This window comes from Tenrec ecaudatus, chromosome X (genome assembly GCF_050624435.1).
Source record: "Tenrec ecaudatus isolate mTenEca1 chromosome X, mTenEca1.hap1, whole genome shotgun sequence".
Lineage (NCBI taxonomy): Eukaryota > Metazoa > Chordata > Mammalia > Afrosoricida > Tenrecidae > Tenrec > Tenrec ecaudatus.
Genome location: NC_134548.1, coordinates 2,702,884 through 2,720,380, shown reverse-complemented (window position 1 = coordinate 2,720,380; position 17,497 = coordinate 2,702,884). Strand labels below are relative to the sequence as shown.

At 44.4% G+C, this 17,497-nt stretch overlaps 1 pseudogene; it reads right to left on the bottom strand.

The window, feature by feature from the left end:
- Nucleotides 1-283: 283 nt before the first annotated feature.
- On the bottom strand, nt 284-9,921 carry LOC142434804 (snurportin-1-like; annotated as a pseudogene).
- Between the last annotated feature and the right edge of the window lie 7,576 nt (nt 9,922-17,497).

Here is a 17,497-nt window from a genome sequence, read left to right as displayed (position 1 = left end):
ATTTTGATTTCAGTTCTTCTTGTTTGTGAATTTTATTTCTCCCTCTTATTTGATCCATATATTTTCCAGGGAACAGAACTATAACCTCAGTCCTGACAAAAATTGCAATCACATATGATGATGAAATAAAAGAATTCCCCGACTAGAGGTTTACTTCTTTGCCCCATGGCGTTGCTGGGTTGGAATGGAGTTGATGCCCTTGAGTGAACTTGGTGACATTGACCAATCTTTGTGTTGAGAGATCAGGGCTTTGTCCATCACAATTAACCTTTGTAATAATCACTTACAACTGAATCCTGTCCAGAATTCCCTCTTCCTTTCCTTTCTCAGAACAATAGTGATCCTCATCAGTTTCTCTTCAAAAACCTATTGTTCTCTGTGACCCCAAGTAATTCACTGCACCACAGAGGATTTTAAGGGATTAAGGGCTTTGCCTAAGATCCTTAATCCTTTCACTAGTGAAAGAAGCATGACCAACCAGAAGTAATTGTCTTATTAAGTTGTGTGAAGTCCAAATTCAGGGCATCAACCAGAGGAGAATGCTCTGTTTTTCTGTTGGGGCTGGGGCCATTTCCTAGGCAACTGGTAATATATGAGAGTGTGACCTGTCTGGGAAATCTGACGGTATTTTAGCATCTGCCTTAACTTGGATCTACGAAGCTCGCTGCAAAAGGATTCCCAATCCAGAGACACACCCTGACCCTCACTCCTTTCCTGGCTGTAGACAGCTATGTGTTCTATCATCAGGCTGTGTTGTCCTTGAATCCCATGAGAGACGACAGTTCTGATCAGCCACATCTCAGAGAAACTTGCTTTCCTTCTATTTCCTTGGTGTTGTGGAGGATGAGAGCTTGGATGTGCCAGCAGAGCAGCCCTGGACAGATCCTGATCTCCCCACCTCCTTTCTTGCTGGAGAAAGATCATGCTTCTCTCTGCTCACTTCCCTAAAATCTCTTGGGACATGAAATGATCTGGATCGACACCTCTGGAAATTCCCCGGACATCCACGTGACAAAAATCGAGGAGGGACTAAGGTGCACTATCCCACCCTGAATTCTTTTACTAAGGAATGTCTTCACACACGATTCCATTCCAACAGATCTATTCATGGAAGCCACGCTATTTCACAAGACAATATCACAAAACAAACTCAGGTTCAAAGGCCACGAGGACAGAAAGATTTACGGAATAGCAAGCCTCCCCATATCTCTATACCCTCTTTATGCTGAGTAGAGCAACTGAATGCACTCGGATGAACACATCCTGGAATGCATGCAGCTCCTGCAAAACAGAAAGGCTGATGTTCAAACCGTGATCTTCTGGTTTGGATCCCAATAGATAAACCATTGATACAGTGCAGCATCCCATGATGTGCACCACCCCTCCATGGTTTCTGAGGGCGTAATTAGTGCCGGGAGCATGGAACATGTACTTCTCTGTGGAGCACCTGCTGGGAGTGCCCTGTAGATCCGTTCCAGGATCCCACGTTGTCTCATAAAAAATAAAATGCACCAAACTCAGCGCGATTGCATCCCTTCCTTCCACCTCCTTGCCAAACTGCAGTACACATTAAGACAGATCTCTATTTTCCTCCCCGTTGAACATGACAGGTTGACAACCTATGGGTTGCTACCCCTTTAGTGGTTGAGCGATGCTTTCACAGGTGTCGACTAAGACCATTGGAAAACACATATTTTGGAAGGTCTTAGAAACAGAGACACCGCTCCTCTATTCGTCCCCTGGGGTGTCTGCCTGATGCACATACGCCCACATACTAGTGCCCGGTGTGAAGACCCATGCTACACCATGTTACAAGACCAAATGTCATCTATTTGTTATTAGAAATAAATATTTCACATAGCATGATTACATATTATTTTGTGATTAATGGCTATCCTTTAATTATGTTCCATTTGTAAAATGAGAATCCTGCATAGTGGATGATTTCTTATCAGCAGAGGTGTGTCAAACGGACAAGCATGTCTATCTTGAAAGAAATGTGACCACATTGCTGCTTACAGGCTTGGATGATGGGATTTCAATTGACATACTTTGGACAGGTTTTGGAAAGAGATCAGTCCCTGGAGAAACACAGGGAGACTAAAGAAGTTCCTTGATGCGATGGATGGATGGAGTGGCTACAACAAGGGCCTGAAACTTACAGTCGTGAGGATGGAACATGACTGTGCAGGCTTTACTTTTGTCGTGCATGGGGTCCCTGTGCATCGGAGTCGACTCAATGACACGGAACAACAGCGACGTTGCAATCACTGAATACACACTGTTCTCTGTGAGATAACAGGGCTGTGCACATCCCTCCACGGTGACCAGAGGGCAGTCATGTGGAGTGTAATCCACCTGTGATGAACGCAAATGGGCTGTGTGCTTCCCCTTTCCCCTCTAGCCTTCTACAAAGCAGGTGTACACAACTGAAGCTTCGATGCGATTCCATCATTTAGAAAGGGATTATATTATTGACAAGCACTGGATTGAACGGGAAGGTGCGGAAAGTCAATGGGCGCCGACTTAGGTGCTTGCTTCTTGGGATGTAAACTTTAAGAACCCTGACATTGTTCTTTTGAGAGCCAGGCACCCACGAGTTCCTTCGTTAGACTTGGCTGCTGCACTTGTACCATCAGAGCCCTGTTCTCTTGAGGAAGTGGAGCATCAAGGAGGACGTTTTCCTGAGAGCTGATTGGTGTTACATTGAGGCGAGAATTAAGTGCAAACTCCCTCAACATTCACGCATCTAAAATTTATCTATGTCTCTGATTCACCTTAGAAAAATCTTTGTCATTTTGTCTCAGAGAAGGGTATCAGTCATCCTCCAGGGCATCACTTCCGTTACCCTAAAGACTTTGCTGTCTTAGAGAGTATATATTCGGCATCGTAGAACTACAGCATTGGAATCTACAGCATAGGTATATTTGATTGCATATATACAGTAATATAATTTTATATATAATTTTATTGGTAGAGCTCTTACACCTCTTATAAAAATCCATACACATTTGTACATATGTCGCCAACATCATTTTCAAAACATTGTTTCCTACTTGAGCGCGTGCTGTCAGCTCCTCTTTAACCCTCTCCTTCCCCCACTCTCCCACTCTCGTGACTTAATGATAAATTATAAATTATTTTCACATCTTACACTATCTGCTCTCTTCCTTCACTCACTTTTGCATTGTTCATCTCACTCAAGGGTGGGGTGGTTTCTACATCCATCCTTGTGATCGGTGGCCCATGTCCTCCACTTCTGTGCACACCAAAACTCTACCCCCATGGTATTGCAATACCCATGATTGCTTCTGAAGTTTTATCTGTCCTGGATTCCTTGTGCTGAGAGCTCTCATCTGTCCCTGTGTCTTCATGAAAAGTGTCAATCCCATATTTCCCCGGGGGTGAAAATTGTGGATTTGAACTCTCAACCTTCTCAACCTTCTAGATGACAGCCCAACACAAAAGTCTCTAGACCATTAGAGCTCTAAAATATATATAATTACATCACTACCAAACTACAGAAAATCCTGTCCGTCCAACTGGGTCATGGCACCCAGAGCTCCTCAGAAGGGAGCTTTCTGGCTTTGTTACTCCTCTTATCAACTCACAGTGGGAGAGGCTCGCAAGATCCATGTGAGGCTTACATTTCAGTCTAGATACTTCCTCTGTCTATGTTGATCCTAAGGTTTTGGAATCCAATATGGGCAGGCCGATGGTGGACAGTGACCTCAGCAGCTGGCGAGGTGGATAAATCAAAGATCAGTAGAAAATGTGGTCATTGCATATTGAATCAAACCATCCCAAGGCTTACTCTACAGGAAAGGCAAACTCAAGAGGTGTAATGGAGCATTCATCAAATGGAAACTTGGAGATCTGTATTGAACTACAACGCTCTTGGTGATGGGGTATCTATGGGAGTACAAGAAAGTCTAGTCAACACAATGATGAGTAAAATTTCCTCACGAATCACTAATGTAGAAGCTGAAGTAGTTTTCCAATCACTTCAGTATGAAATTGACCCAACATGTAGTCAAGAGGCATAGATAATTATTGGTAATTGGAGTGAGAAATTAGGAAACAATGAGGTAGGGAAAACAGTTGGAAAATATGGTCTTGGTGATAGAAGGATTCGGGAAATCACAAGGTAACATTTGCAAGTATACTTTGGACAGACAAACATTACCACATTAAGGCCATCTTGCTGACTAATGAATAACCTGCCTCCTTCCCCCTCTCATGTCAGAGAGTCCCAGTAGTCATTTATTTTAAAATATGCTCCTATGTAATCAAAATCAGAACATTTTAATTAATATCATTGTTCCCTTTAATATTTTAAGCATGATTGTACTATTTTTATTTTATTGACCAGGATGTTTTTATCAGTGCGATACCCTGCAACATTCACTAACTCTAAAGAATAACAGCATTAATTTTGCTGGCTGATTTGCTGCAGCTGGTGCCTTGCGTACTCTCGCTGGGTGGTTGGCAGGCCAGCAGCACCATGTAAGGCCACAGCCAGCCCACCAGGGGGATGCTGCCCGGGATGTAGTGGATCTGCTTGTGGTAGAGGAGGAGCCCGTCCACCTCAAAAGGGAAGCCTGTGGCCAGCACCTCACACAGCCTCTTGTTGTGCACTGGAAATTCTGGGCCCCACAAACTAAAAAGGATTGATCTTTGTTTGTTCTCCCAGGTCGCCTTCCTCGGCTAACTGCGCATGCATCCAGTAGAACCAGAAATCAGTGGGGCAGTCATAAACGGGATGTCCCTGCTAACACATCAGGTCCAGAACGTAGTAGGTCTATTGCACCTCAATGTGAATGCACTGCACAATGTTGTCCTCTGTAGCTGTCCATGAGCTCTGCCTGCTGCCTCCCAGCAAGAGGGAAGGAAACCTGTCCATGCAGTAACCGCTCTTGGTATAGGCGCTGGTGCAACCCCTGGAGGCCACAATGAGCGCTATTTTTCCAATGGGACACAAGACCGCAATCCACTCCTGCCCCATGTCCGCGGGGACATCAATCAGCCACTCAGAGAGCATCAACTGATTGGCATAGTACTTGGGGAGTTTCTCGTCAATATCAACATCCATGTCTTCATCATCTTTCCTGTGTTCCTGCTCCTCACTCTGCACTCCGGTCCAGTCATCTTCAGCCAGCCTTCTGGTGTGGTTCACAGAGGCCAGTCGCTTGCATTTCTGCAGTTCCAATAACGATGGTGCAGCTCATCCTGCTCCAAGGAACTGCACTTGTGCTTGTTCTGGGACAGGTGGGGGTGTGAGGCTGCACGGCCATTCAAATCTCGGGACACAGAGAATGGGATAGCCAGGGCTGGACTCAGCTCTTCCTTCGTTCCATAAAACTTTTTTGAACAACATAAATGGCAGCTATGCACGACTGACTTCTGCCTATACAATCCACGGAAATCAAATCCACTACAGAAGTTTCACAAGTGTTTCACTACAAAAGGGACCCTAACACCAAAGATAAGTTAAGGACAAAGTGCCTTCGTTTATGAAGGAAACAAAGATGCAGACACATTAGGGTCGCCATTCCCATGAAGTCTTCATACCATCAGACCATTCAAAGAGGGGATTTTACTTCACTAAATCCTATGTTCTAAAGAGTTTAGAATATTGGCACTTTCAAGTGAGGCATCTGTGCAAGATACTAGGGTAGGACTCCTGATTATAGAACCTAGAGTACTGTCCATCAAGGACACGCCCAGGAAATCCCTAAAACACTGCTCCTCCCTGGACCATCTTTAGACGCATGCAGGTAATGCAATTTCCAATGTACACTACCTGAGGGCAAGAAGAACTACTTCATTTTTACATGATCTCAAGGCATCTGGAAGTGGTTTTTGGTTTGGGGTTTGTTTTTAGCATTTGAAAATTACGTATAACATCCAAAAAGTTAATGTTGAGACTTAAGCCCTAACTTAAGAGATTTTGGAGGAGGTCATTATGTGCAGTCAAAAATGAAGCCGGGGCCATGAAGCTGAAGAAATGAATCAACTACGTGAGAGCACAAATATAACCTGAGATCCATCCCACATGAATGGCAAGGCCATCTCAAGAACAGATAGTATTGAGTGAACACTAGCAACAGGAAACTGGACCAGCTGTATGATGACATCAATAACATCATGTATGAAGAAAGCAACGTCCTCCACAAGACAGAAAAGGTAGAATGACCTAAGTGGACATCTAAGAGACTCGGAATCCTGCCATTGGTAGAAATGTAACTAAAGCAAATGGAAGAAATGATGAAATAATGCTGAACAGAATATTTCAAAGAGCAACTTCAGGAGAAAAATTAAAATATTAACATGAAACATGATGCCCAAGGGGGAATCCTTCAAGTTATAGTAGTGAGAACATCGAGAATGTCATTCGGTAGATGTGGCACAGAAAAGAGAGGTGGGAATAGGCTCACACCCCAAGAAAGCTTGGCCTGATTTTATCTAAAGAAACATAGTCAGACAGGCATTTTCTGCACAGCTTTCAGTTAATAGCTTAGTAATCAAGAGGGCCTTATTCATATACGAGGTCAGAATTGACCACAGAAGACTAAGCTATCTCTGGTTTACATGTCTAGGACATGTTTGTCTACCCTCCTTAAATTTTCTGTTTTAAGGGTTTGTGGTGGGGGTGTGAGAGGGTTGAATAGTAAGGCTTCAACTTACTCTTCAGACACGAGAGTCTCAGCAGCAGTGCTGTGGGTCCACAGAAATGACGGCCATTAAAACGCCTTGATAATTTAGAAGAGTTGTTATTCAGTTGTCACCCGACATCGAGAATCTAAAAGCAATTTTAGGATTGATGTCTTGAGTGGATATTTAAGTCCATCATTAAAAGCAAACACTCACTTAGAATCTGTCTATAATTATTAAGCAAGCACAAGGTTTGCACTAAAGTGCATTCTCTCAAACAAAGAGTAAAAGGAGCTTCTTGCCACTGTCAATGCAGATGAATGGAAACCACACAGGACAGAGTAAACCACTCCTCTGGGATTCCACGACTGTAATTCTGAATGAGAGAAGAAAGCCCCATCTTTCTCCGCTATTTAAAATACAGGTATCACTGAATGGGCCATTCATTTCACCTCAGTGGACGGGATCACCTACTTGGGGGACCACTATTATATGTCTTTATGGGAGCAGGCTCTCATCACTCTGAACTGGAAACAGCGGTGGTTCTGAAACCTCCAACAGTTGATTAATAGATGAATAACTCCACACTGGAGCCCATCCTCCAAACTGACACCCTTCTTTACCTGCCACACTACAGAGAATCATGATCTCAGCAAGATGATACATTTAAAAGAGGACCTGATGCAAAGGGCTTAAGTGGAGAGCAAATGCTGTGAAAATTATTAAGGCAAAGAATGTACAGATGTGCTTTATACACTTGATGTATGTATATGTATTGTTTGTGATAAGAGTTGTATGAGCCCCTAATAAAATGTAAAAAATGAAAAGGAATATAAAAGAAAATGATTACGGCAAAGAATGTACAGATGTGCTTTATACAATTGATGTATGTATATGTATTGTTTGTGATAAGAGTTGTATGAGCCCCTAATAAAATGTATTTTAAAAAGATGATACATTTAATGAACCATCGCACAAAAGCAAACTATTAAGATGCATCAAGTCCCTGAATAGGTACTGAGGTGTGAAGGAGATAAAGGGTAAGCACAACACCCTGATTAGACTGGGTAGAGCAAATATATTTATATGTTCATAATGCAATATGGAATGCACTCAATTCACATAGGCCTCAAAGAAAGACAAGTTTGGAATGCCACACCTCAACCTCTAGGACCTTCCCCACTTAGCACCTCAGAACTATTTAGATAATTTTCCTTTTACTCCCTATTTCAAATCACCATTGGAAAGGTTAGAAAGGCTCAGACTTTAATCTTGACTCTTATCTTTGATCAAGTATTTCCAGTGGGTGATGAATCCAAGATGGCAGGTCAAAGGACAAACTTCTTCCCAAGGGTGTTGAGACCAACAATTTCCATAGATACAGAGATAATGGCAGGATTCTCTCTCAAGTCTCCAAACCTTCAGGACAGAGGAAGGGTCCAGGTCCAGAACAAAGCTAGAGAGCTTTCAGAGTCATTGTAATTCATAAAACCACACCCACAAGATCGCTAGCTTCCCCATCATTGGCTGTTCACAGTAGGTCTCAGCAGGGAAGTGATGGTATTTTTTGGTCATTTTATCCACCAGGCTGATGCCATCCTAACAGAACACACCCTAAGCGTCCAGACCCAACCCTGTTGAGATAAACTTTCAGCCATCAAACCTCACCCATTGTGATTGATAGAACATAGAACATTTTGAGGAGGTGAGTTAGCAGATGAGAGAGGATTAAGCAATTGGTTACAGAAATGGCTTTAGTACACAGATTGTCACATATGCAAAATAGTACCCTTATGAATATTCATTGATGTAACTCATTTCCCATAGCACAAACACACTTGTACTCTGTCTCTTCCAACATAGAGCCAACTTATGGGAAAGAGTAAAAGTGCCCCCTTGGCTGCCTACAGACTGTTGATCTCTCCAGGGGTAGATGACCTCATCAAGCCCCACAGATTGCCTGGTAGGTTGGAATGAGTGCCCTGGTTACCAAGCATGCCACATCAATTGCATTTATCTGGATCACTGCAGGGATGATTGGATCACATTGGGCATGTTTAAAGGATTGACCTCTGTAGAAGGGCCCAGTATATTCTCTTCTCAACGGCTCTTATGTAAGAAGCGTTACCAATTAGTGTTTATAAAACAAACAAACATCATTGTCTTACTGTTTAGGTAGGTGTGGGGGGCTTCTGCCGCACACAGCTGTATGGAGCCAAGAAAGCACAGAGATGGCATTCGAACAAGCCCAGGGGACATTGCTCTGCCTCCCACCTTTCTGGACCCTGCAAGACAAGGAGGCTTCTCAGGGCGCACGCGCACGCGCAGTGTGACGAGGGGCTGTGCTTTGCCCAAGTTGGATTCACACGGAAGTCCTGAAGAGGGCGGAACTTCGTCATTGCCACGCGCCTGGGCTCAGGTGTCCTGCGCATGCTCGCAGCGGGCTTCCTGGCTGGTTCCTCCGTGACTACCCATCCGGGGCTCGGGCGCGCGACCGGGGGGCGGGGCTCCCTGGAGGGATCCGCCCCCTTACCGCCAATCCCTGGGCCAGGCGCGTGGAGCGTGGGGCGGGGCTTCGTTCCGGTTCCACTTTCTTTGCGTTTTCACAGGTCCAGAGTCAAGGCGATGTTTTTTTATATTCTGGGTAGATGAGAACTAAATACCACAGTGGATGGTTTTACAAAGCGACATTTATTTCATCTCAGGAAAGAGCTGTTGGCGTACAGAAGCTTAGGTGTGGGTGTGCAAGGCTGTCAGCTGATTGTCTTGCTGTAGGAGGAACTGGCCTCTTTTCAACATGGGGGTCAATTCCTTGGAGATTCGTGGAGTGTTGGCGTCCACGTTCCTCGGAGTCTATGAGGTTCCCAGGGCAGGAAGCTTGGGTTTCAAGGACGGATAATGCTCCTTTCTGTCATTTCCAGGCTGTGGGAATCTATTTTCATGTCTTGTGAAAGAGATGTGAAGGCGGCAAGGAATGACTGGGTAAGGCTGTTAATGGCAGATGCTTCCTGTAGTCTTCCAGTCAAACGGACCACACTGTGCTAGCAAAGATAGCCCAATCCTCTTGAACCGAACTCGAAATTATCTTCTTAGCTTAGTAAATAGGAATGTCTTAAAAGTGAGAGGGTAAACCAGGAGCAGAGCTGAGAATTGGTAAAGAGGGTCATCACATTCACTTTACACATGTATGATGATTTCATCCCAATTACTCTTACCTGTGCTGGGAGAGAATTTTACAGAGAGGGGCCCATAGGCCTGCAGGGTCATCTCGAGCTCCCGCAAAGCCTCCGAAAGAGTACTCAGATACACTGGACCTCCATGATCCCGATAGCAATGCTGAGGAACAGGGAGCCCCACAAAGCAGAAACTGCACAGTGGCCACGTGTGCTCAAGCAGGTCCTGCAGCACAGCCATGGACACTGAGTTTCCACCCAGCAGCAAGGTAGTGAGCTGGGAGCACTGGCCCAGAGCAGGCTGCAAGGCAGTGAGCTCAGAGTCATTGATGCCACAGTCAGCTAAGTTGAGGTAGGTCAGGGTGGCTGAGACCCTCTCGAGCAGACTTGGGAGGAATTCATGTCTTAAGGCCACCTTGAAAACACCGCTCAAATCCAGGGATCTTAGGCTCCTGGTGCTGGGACTCGTGCACAGACTAAACATGTCAGAGTCCACTGGCACGCAGTACTTTAAGGTGAGGGACTTCAAGGGAGCCGGCAAACACCTGAGCATCTGGTCAAGTTGTTCGTCAATGAAATAAACAGATTCCAGAATGAGGTGCCTGAGTTGATGCAGATTGAGCAGCTGAGAGGTCAACTCTTCAAGTAACTTCTCCACTTCCTCCCTGCTACATGACCCAAGGGGGTCCAGGATGATTCCAGAAAGATGGAGTGTGCTCAGCTGAGTGAAGTGGGCCAGGTAAGGTACAAACCACTTGAGGGTTTTCAGGTCCCATCTGCAGTGCAATACCACCTCCTGGACAGAGTCCAGCTGCACCTCATGCAGTACCCCTTCAATAACTGGGAGTTCTGGTAGACCTATAAATTCTAACTTCCTACAGCCCAGGGGTGGCAGACCCCTTCCCTGCTGAACTCTTTCAATGAGGCAGGTGAGCAATTCATCCTGGCCTGTTTCAAGAAAACACAGGTCTGTGATTAACACCATAGAGGCCAAGGGCTGAGACGTCTCCCCTGCTCTGAAATCCTTCCCTTGGTGAGTCATAGCTCTCGGCTGGGTGGACAGCGTATCATCTGATGAGGGCACAGAGCACACTTTCCAGACGTTGGTGTCAGGGTTCAGGGTTAGGTCCAGCACTCTCAATTTGGATCTCCTTGGTGGAACATTCCGTGCCCGCAGACTATCAAAACCATCCATGGCAGCCATTAAGATGTCTTGCTGAGTATAAGGATACTTCAGGAGAGCCCCTAGTGGGAGCCAGATGAAAGGCCAACACCACATCATGGCTTTCACTATCTCTGTGTGTCCCCCAACCGCAGCTGCTAGGAACAAGGAGGGGAAGAGGTCTGTAGGCAGCCAGTCCGGAGGAGCCATGGCTGAGGCCTCATTCTGCAACTCACGCTGCAGGTCAAGATCCTGGAGCTTGGGTGGCTTCCTGCTGCCCATGCTGATCAATCTGCCTCAAAGGGAGTCCTGACCTGTAAATAAAAGGAGGGGTCTGCTCAGACTTCTGGGATAGCCAAGGTAGTTGTGCTACAACTCCTAAATCTGACTCTGACCTCCTTTTCTCCTAAGAGGGGAATGTAGGACACTCCTCTTATCAACTCACCGTGGTAGAGGCTGGTGACACTTCCACGTGACACTTCGATTGCAAACTAGATACTTCCTGTGGCTCAAGTGGGTGCTGAGGTTGTGGAATCCAGGATGGGCAGCCAAGGGTGGCAAGTGACCTCAACAGCTGAGGAGGTGCATAAATCAAAGATCAGTAGGAATATCGTGCTTGCATATTGAATCAAGCTATCCTATGGCTTAATATACAGGAGAGTCAAATTCAAGAGGAATGACGGAGCATTCCTCAAATGGAAATTATGAGATCTATATTGAACTATAATGATCTGTGTTATCAAATAACGTCTATGAGAGTACAAGAAAGTCTTCTAATGCAGTGAAACAACAAATGTACTCACTAATCACTAACAAAGAAACTGAAGAAATCTTCCAAACATTTTAGTATGAAATTGATCAACCATGTAGTCAGAAGACATAGATGATTATTGGTAATTGTAATAATAAATTAGGAAAGAGAAAGGAAGGAATTGTAGTTGGAAAATATGGTCTTGGTGATAGAAACAAATCTGGAAATCACAGGGCATATCTTGTAAGAACAAGGACTTCTTCGCCACACACCTTCCTTGACAATGCAAATGGAAGCTGTACCTATAGCCTTATGCCGATGTGACTCACAGAAATCGAATCGACAGCATCTGGGGCAAATGTTTTAGAGTACAGAAGAAACCCCAATCCCAAATATAAATTGAGGACAATATTTATTCAGACATAAAGGACATAAAGACAAACCCAAACTAAAGATATATGATCTGGATGAGGAATGCTATTAGCATGAAGTCATGATAGCATCCAAAGATTCTCAGTCAGGATATACCCTCCCTAGGGCATGGAATACAAGAAAAGGTCAAATTCATGAGTCGTTTTATGTCCTTCATCACAGGAGGGGGGATTATGGAAACCCAAAGAAGGCCTAGATTGAGACAAATACTTTACGTTCCTTGTCATTTAGAAGATTGATCCTTACAAACAAGGCAGCGTGAGCACAATGGACAGGGTACGATTTTTTACTCTGCAACCTCTGGCTCAGAACTAACCATCAAGGACACACCAGTCAATCCGATAAGGAACTGCTCCTCCCTGAACTGACTGGAGGAGGGTGGAGGTAATCCACTCTCCAAGGTACCTTACCTGAGGGCAAGATAATCTCTTTCATTGTTACATGATCCCAAGTAATTTAATGGAGGGGTTTGGTTGGTTCTTTTTGCATTTGTTTGCTATGTATACCTTCCCCCAAATGAAATGTTCACCTATAAGCCCTGACATGAAAGAGATTTTAGAGGAGCTGGTTATCTGCAGGCAAAAATGAAGCTGAGACCACGAGGCTGAAGAAATGAATCAAATATATGAGAGCACAAATAGAACCTGAGAACCATCCCACTTCCATGGCAAGACCATCTCAAGAACTGATATGGCTTGTTGAGCACCAACAACAGGAAATGGTACCAGCTGTGGGACGACATAAGTAGCATCATGTATGAAGAATGCAACATTATCCACAAGACAAAGAAGGAAGAATGATCAAGGGGGATAAAAAGGAGACTCTGAATTTTGCCATTGGGAGAAATGCAACTAAAGAAAATGGAGGAAATGATGAGAGAACGGAACAGAACGTTTCAAAGAGCAACTACAGACGACAAATTGGAGTATAAAAGTGTAACTTGCACCCCAAGGGGGAAGTCATCAAAGTGATAAGAGTGAGAACCAAGAGAGTATCATTCTGTCGATGAGGTAGAGAAAAGGGAGATGGGAATAGGCTCACACCACAAAACAGCTTGGCCTGACATCATCCAAAGAAACGTAGAGAAAGAGCCATTTATATGGAGTCTGCTCTCTTTAAAAACTCTTCTTTTGCGGGGTGAGGAGTGAGAGGTTGGGGAGGAAGGTTTAAACTTGCTCTTCAGACATGACAGGTTTGGCATAAATATTGTGAGTTCCAATAAAAGACAGCCATAATCATGCCTTGATGATTTAAAAGAGTCCTTGGTCCGTTATCACCCGGTGCTAGATTTTGAATATGACTCTTTGGATGCAATCACAAGTGGATTTTTCAGTCTCTCTTTAAAGATCTGCACTCATTTATCATTTGTCCAGGACTGAAACAAGAGTGGACAGAAGTAGAAAGCCAAAATAACATTATGATTCTTCAGTCAGTGAGCCATTGAGGGCACAGCATTGATTGTAATAGCTATGTTAATAAAATTAAAATATTAATATCCTGGCTACATCAAAGGGGACATTGTTGATAAGCATGTTCTCACCTCCAGGCCATAGGATCCATGTTAAAATTAGTCACTAGTAGGACTTCACGTGATGGGAGGCGATCAACAGTCAACAAGATGGCCTTTTTGTGGCTCTCGCTCGTCTGTGGCAGAACACATAATAGAAATAATTAATCATTTAATGCTGTTGTGAAATAATTATTTATGGTGAATTAGGTGGTGATTTATCCTTGAAATCATCCATTTCAGATTGAGTAATTTAAGTCATTTATCAAATTTGTAATTGCTTCAAAATATAATTGCTTCTGTGCATCGCATGTAACCCATCCTGAGAAATAAAATGAAAACACACTTGGCCTAAGCTCCCTTTAGAAACATTATGTCAACCCTTTGTCTGACAGACTTTGCACATATGGTCAAGAAGGACCAGTCCGTGAGCAGGAGAGCATGGTGAAGAAGAGGGAAGCCCTCACAGAGGCGGATAGACACAGCCGATGGAACAATAGTCACGTCTTGGGGAGAATGCTGAGGATGGTCCAAAGTGTGCAAGGTTTCTTTCTGTCGTGCGGGGTGTGCCTAAGGGTTGGCCCCTATTGGCGGCACCTAACAGACAAAACCACCACCAATAAGAATTCCATCACATCTGGAATCCAAGGCTTGTCCTAAAGCCCGTAATCCCAGACAAAGTATTAAAAGAGCTCACTGCCATCATCAATGTCGATGAATGGAAACCACACAGGACACAGAAAACCACCCCTGTGGGATTCGAGGACTGTAAATCTCAGTGGGTGCAGAAAGCCCCATCTTTCTCCCCAATATAAATACCGGAATCACTGAAGGGGATCATTCCTTTTCTGGTCAGTGGGCAGGATTGCCTCCTTTGGGAACCACTGTTATATATCTTGCTGGGAGCAGAGTCTCTATCTCTGAATTGGAAACTTTGTGGTTGTGAAGCCCCCAGGAGTTGACTAGTACACCCATAAACCCACACTGGAGCCTGGCTCCCAAACAGACATCCTTACATCCCTGCCACAATGTGGACAAGCATGATCTCAGCTAGTTGATACACATAATGAATTGTTGCACAAGGGAAGATAGGAAGACACATCAAATCCCTGGAGAGGTTACTAATGATGGAGGGTAAGCAGGACCCACTAATCTGTTTACTCTGATTATACTGCATAGAGAACATACATCCACATGTTCATAATGGAATACAGAATACACTCACTTCACATAGGTCTCCAAGAGAGCCAAGCTGGGAACCCAGCCTTCCCACCTCTAGGTCTGCCCCCACTTAGCTCCTGAGAACCATTTAGAATGTTTTCATCTTACTCCCTATTTCAACTCACAGTTGCAGAGGCTGACAAAACTCAGATTTCAATCTTGACTCCTCTCCATGACTGATGAATCCAAGATGGCAGGTCTAATGGCAGACTTCTTCCTCAACGGTGTTGAGACCGACAACATCCAGAGAAGCAGGAATGATGGCAGGATTCTGTCTCAAGTCCCCAAACCTTCAAGTCAGATGAAGGGTCCAGGTGCAGAACAAAGCTACAGAGCTTTCAGAGAGTCCTTTTAAACATAAGACCACACCCACAAGATAGCTATGCTCCCCCTCATTGGCTGTTCACAGTAGATCTCAGCTTGGAATTGATGGCATTTTTATAAAATCTCATCAACCAGGCTGATGTCATCATAACCAACCCTTCCCTGAGAATCCCTACCCAGCCCTATGGACACAAACTCCCAGCCATCACACCTTCCCCACTGTGATTGAGACAACATAGAAAACTTTGAGGAGTGTGTTTGCTGCTGAGAGTGGATTAAGCAGTTGCTTACAGGAATGGCTCTAGAACCCAGATTCTCACATGTGCAACAGAGTTTTGTCCATATGGATTTTCATCTGTGTAATTAATTTCCCATAGCACAAATTTACTTGTAACCTGTGCCCCTTCCAACTGAGAGCCAACTTTGGGAAAGAGTAGACGGGCCTCTTTGGCTTCCGAAGGACTGTCGATCTCTCCAGGTTTAAAAGGTCTCATCGAGCCTCACAGATTGGATGAGTGGTTTGAACCATTGCCCTGGTGGTAAGCACCCCAGTGGATTACCAAACATGCGACCTTAATTGCGTCTCCCTAGAGCACGGTAGGGAGTATTAGATCACATTGGGCGAGCTTAGAGTTTTGACCTCTTGAGAAGAGCCCTGTACATTCTCTTCTCAAGCGCTCTGATGAGAGAAACATCACCAATTAGGGTTTTTAAAAAACCAACATTAATGGTCCCTCTGTTTAGGCAGCTGGAATCCAATCTAGGGCATCACCTGCAGGAGAAGACTCTCCCTGTGTGCTCTGGGGTATCTGTCTTTTCTCTTTGCAACATCTCTGCGCCGGACCTCCCTTGGAGAGCACTATGTTTGGGCCTCAGCCTCACTTTGGGCCTCGGAGGTTCACCAGGCAGGGACTTCACATCCAGAGAAGCTCTCTGGTCTCGGTCAACTTTCTTCTGCTATTCAGCTAAACACTTATCAATAGTGCTGTCCCGGCTTTCCTTTGGTTGCTTTATGCTTCATATGCTTTTGGTCGGCCTCTGATTTTAAATATTTTCAGGTCTGTGTGTACGAGGTCTGAGGTAACATGAGGTAGCATTTGATAGATTTTGTTTTCTGGCCCATCAGCTTCTGTCCATCTGTTTAATTTAGAATTAGCCCATTGACCTTGGGTGAGGTGATTGATGTGTATGTATTCATTCTAGCAGTTTTGCTTTATATTTGTGCATGTTGTGTGTGATTGTGTATTGTGTTCAGTTTCTTCGTTCTTCCTGTGTTACATCATTGCCTGGGGTGTGGCTCTGGTGTGTGTTGGTGTTTGAGAGGAAATGCTGGTTTTAGATTTGTGTGTGGTTGTCACCGACATTTTTGTCACAGTACCTCATGAAGGGCTTTTTGTGGTGGTGGTGATGGTGTTGAATTGTGATTTCATTTTTTCTTGTTTGTGCATTATTTTAATTCTCCATCATATCTGATTGATATTTTTCCCAGGGAAAAGAATTATAACTTTGTAACTGACAAAAATATCAATCACATATGATCGGTAAATAAAGAATTCCCCGACTAGACGTTTAGTTCTTTGCCCTCTGGGGTTGCTGGGTTGGAATGGACTTGATGACTGTGAGGGAGGAGGGTGACTTTGACCAACATTTGTGTTGAGAGTTCAAGGCTTTGTCCATCACAATTAACCTTTGTAATAATCATTTACAACTGAATCCTGCCAGTAATCCTCTCTACCTTTCCTCTCTCAGAACAATCATGATAGTCATTAGTTTCTCATTAGAGAATTATGCTTTGCTCAGCGATCCCAAGTAATTCACTGCACCACGTGGGATTTTAAGGGATTAAGAGTTTTGCTTATGATCCTTAATCCTTTTACCAGTGATAGAAGCACCACCAACCAGAAGTAACTATCTCATCATTAAAGCGGGTGAAGCCCAAATCCAGGACATCAACCAGAGGAGAATGCTCTGTCTTCTTTTGGGTCTAGGGCCGGTTCCTCATCAACTGGTAACATGTGAGAGCGTGTCCTGCCTTAGAAATCTGCCTGTATCTTAGCATCTGCCTTACATTGTGTCTAGGAAGCTCCCTGGTAAGAGACTACAGGTCCAGGGATTCAACCTGACCCATACTTCTATCCTGGATGTAGTCAACTTTGTAGTATATCTCCAGGTTGCTCTCACCTAGAATCCCTTGAGAAATGAAAGTTCTGTACAGCCACACCTCAGAGAAACTCCCTTTATATCTATTTCCTTGGGGTTGTGAAGGGATGAGT